The 3,718-nt window shown below is 36.9% G+C and overlaps 1 pseudogene across 1 annotated transcript in view; it reads right to left on the bottom strand.

Moving 5' to 3' along the window:
- Positions 1 to 1,530: 1,530 nt before the first annotated feature.
- The window catches only part of LOC105531876, a 16,747-nt pseudogene continuing 14,559 nt past the window's right edge, over positions 1,531 to 3,718 (bottom strand). The window contains exon 2 of the transcript XR_001004879.1: positions 1,531 to 2,288. The product of XR_001004879.1 is annotated as a small ubiquitin-related modifier 2 pseudogene (transcript). The remainder of the gene's footprint in view (positions 2,289 to 3,718) is intronic.

Here is a 3,718-nt window from a genome sequence, read left to right as displayed (position 1 = left end):
ACCCCCACCACACACACATACATATTTTGGTTTCTAGGAATAGCTGTTCTGGGACACAGCCCTGATAAGAATCCCAAGAATGGTGAGTTTTGGCATTGAGTTTAGCAGCAGGCACACCATATATCTTCTCTGTCAGCTTTTTGCTGTGATGTTGACAAACTGGGTGTAAACACAGTTAGGAAACTGTTGGCAGCCTTGGAATTGGCAGCTTTCTATAAGTGAGGCTTTATAAAAATCATTACTTGGTTTACTAAAACCAAATGATGCCCATTGTCCCCTCTGCATCTTTACATTCTATGACTTCTGGTACCAAAAAAGGCAACCAGAAACTTAAACAAGGGAATTGTTGGCCAAAGGATATAAAATTCCAGCTGGACTGGAGGAATAAGTTCAACAGATTTAGTGTACATCATTGTAATTATTATCACAATATACTTGAAAATTGCTGAAAGTAGATTTTAAGTGTTCTCACTATAAAAAAAAATAGCATGCAAGGTAATGCAGATGTTAAATAGATTGATTTAGCCATTCCACAATGTATCCATATATCAAAGCATCACATTGTACACCATACATATATATGATTTTTTATTTAACAAAAACAATACAAAAATGCAAAACACGGTATCAGGAAGGTTATTCACATTCTGAGTTACTAGGAATGTTACTTAGATACATTTTGAATTTTTCATCCTTAAGACAATTGCAAACCACCACAACAAAAATCTTTGTGGACAGGTTGATACCACCACTAGTCTCAAACGATTGCCTTTTTAGCTCCATTTGTCTCCCAATATAGACAAAGTTACTTTCTGTGTTTCATTTTTTCACCCTTTAATTCTCAACTGAGCCCTCCTTCTCTGACTCATAAAAAGGACAGAAGACTGTGAAATAACACTACGCAACAACTTCTCAGAGAAGCACTTAGTGACCATAAGGCATAGCCAGCAAGTAGGATAGCACGTAAAAAGTTGGCCTTTACTTAGAACTGATTTGAAGACGATGTATTTAAAACCACACAGTTTGTTAGCATTTCAGAGGGATAACTTTTTACTATGACTGAGTCATAAGACTGAGTCTAAGTAGAGCATAGTGTTTCCTGAGCCTTTTAGTGCCTGTGCTGAAGTCTAAGCCTGCTTTCCATTCTGCATCTTCATGTTTAATGTGATTTTCTGTGGTCATACTGGCTATTCTTTCAGAAACAGTACCAGGAAAAAAAATTAAACTTCCCAAGGAAGATAGATTCTGTGTATGTAGAAGCATGTTCCAATCCACTTTTTATATTTTTTATTTTTATTTTTTCATTTTAAACAAGTTTATTTAAACAACAAGACGCTTGACTTGAAGGGAAAACTATCTAGGGTTCTTTTTTGTTTTAGAGTAATTTATCCCTACTTAAACTCAGATTGCCCTACATGTAACAGCTACGTACAAAAAAGTTATAAAATTGTCCTTGGTTTTACAATGATAAATGAAAAACATTAAAATTCTCCAATTGAACAAGTTATGCAAGGATTTTTATGTTGTGTGTTTTTGTTAAAACAGTGAGAGCAAAATAACTTACTGGAATATAAAGATAAGAGCTGAATGAGCATGCCACTAATGGAGAAAGGGGGTATTTTCACAGAATCAGTATTTTTCCCCATCCCGTCTCCACTTGATGTCAATTAAAACATACCATTGGCCGTTTAGTTAAAAAAAAAAAAAAAAAATGCAATATGCTTGTGCACATATACCAGTTACTTTATGTACAATAAAGGAATGGGGAAGGGGGAAATGAAAGAATAGAGAAAACTATACGGTAGTAGTCAGGATGTGGTGGAACCAAATTGCAGTTTTCTAATGGAGAATGTAATCTTGGTCTTTAAAGAACAGAGTTCTGGAGTAAAGAAGCAGGTTCCCTTTTCAGTAGACACCTCCCGTCTGCTGTTGGAACACATCAATTGTATCTTCATCCTCCAGTTCCAACTGTGCAGGTGTGTCTGTTTCATTGATTGGTTGCTCATCGAATCGGAATCTGATCTGCCTCATTGACAATCCCTGTCGTTCACAATAGGCTTTCATTAGTTTACTAAGTGGTGTATGCCTCTTAATCTTACACTGCACCACAGAACCATCCTGCCCCGCCACCTTCAAATGAATATGATCGTTGTTCTCAGTCTTGACTCCTTCCTTGGGCTTTTCGTCGGCGTTGGCGAGCGCCTGAGTCTCCTCAGCTGCCGCTTCACAAAAGAGGTAACAGGTCCACACCAAACAAGCACACAAGCAGCACCAGGAGCCCCAATCCACTTTTTAAATTGCAAAATCTGCCCTTTTAACTTGTTCAATTCCACGGGTTTTTTCAAATGTACACAGTGCTGTTAACTCTGCTACAATCATGATGGGAAATATTTCCATCATCCCAGAAAATTCTCACATGCCGCTTTGTAATCAGTTGTCTCCTTCCACCCATGGAACTCTGGCAACCACTGATTTTTTCCCCTTTCCTAGCATTTCATATAGGCAAAATTATAGACTACGTAATATTTTGTTACTGGATTATTTTATGATTCTTTATACGATGTTTTTGAGTTTCAATCATGATGTGAATATAAAGAGTTTGTTCCCTTTTATTGCTGAATTGCATTCTGTAGTATATGTAATCCAAAATTTGTCTCTTCTGAAGTTGGTCAACATGTGGATTGTTTCTAGTTTTTTGTTATTATGAGTAAAACTGCTATCTGTAAACATTCGTTCACAAATCTTGGTGTGCACATATCCTCTTATTTCCCTTGTAATGCTTAGGCGTGAAATTTCTAGATAGATTGGTAAGTGTGTTTAATTTTGTTTTCACACTAGTTCTGCATAGTTGTCAACACTTAGAATTTTCAATCTTATTTTGGCTATTGTAATGAATATATAGTGACATTTTATTGATGTTTGAATTTTTATTTTTCTAATGACAGATTATGCTAAGCATCTTTTCATATGCTTATTTTCCGTCTGTATCATTTAGTAAAATGTCTATTTAAATTTCTTTTTTTCTTTTTTGTGTTTCTTCTTTGTCTTTTTATACTTTAAGTTCTAGGGTACATATACACAACGTGCAGATTTGTTACATATGTATACATGTGTCATGTTGGTTTGCTGCACCCAATAACTCGTCATTTACATTAGGTGTATCTCCTAATGCTATCCCTCCCCTCTCCCCCCATCCCACAACAGGCCCCAGTGTCTGATGTTCCCCATCCTGTGTCCACGTGTTCTTATTGTTCAATTCCCACCTGTGAGTGAGAACATGCGGTGTTTGGTTTTCTGTCCTTGCGATTGTTTGCTCAGAATGATGGTTTCCAGCTTCATCCATGTCCCTGCAAAGGACATGAACTCACCCTTTTCTATGGCTGCATAGTATTTCATGGTGTATATGTGCCACATTTTCTTAATCCAGTCTATCATTGATGGACATTTGAGTTGGTGCCAAGTCTTTGCTATTGTGAATACTGCCACAATAAACATAAGTGTGCATGTGTCTTTATAGCAGCATAATTTATAATCTTTTGGGTATATCCCCAGTAATGGGATGGCTGGGTCAAATAGTATTTCCAGTTCTAGATCCTTGAGGAATCACCACACTGTCTTCCACAGTGGTTGAACTAGTTTACAGTCCCACCAACAGTGTAAAAGTGTTCCTATTTCTCCACATCCTCTCCAGCACCTGTTGTTTCCTGACTTTTTAATG

This window comes from Mandrillus leucophaeus, unplaced genomic scaffold (assembly GCF_000951045.1).
Source record: "Mandrillus leucophaeus isolate KB7577 unplaced genomic scaffold, Mleu.le_1.0 Scaffold919, whole genome shotgun sequence".
In the NCBI taxonomy this organism is placed as follows: domain Eukaryota; kingdom Metazoa; phylum Chordata; class Mammalia; order Primates; family Cercopithecidae; genus Mandrillus; species Mandrillus leucophaeus.
Note: the sequence above shows the minus strand (reverse complement) of the source record. Positions and strands in the feature narration are given on the sequence as shown.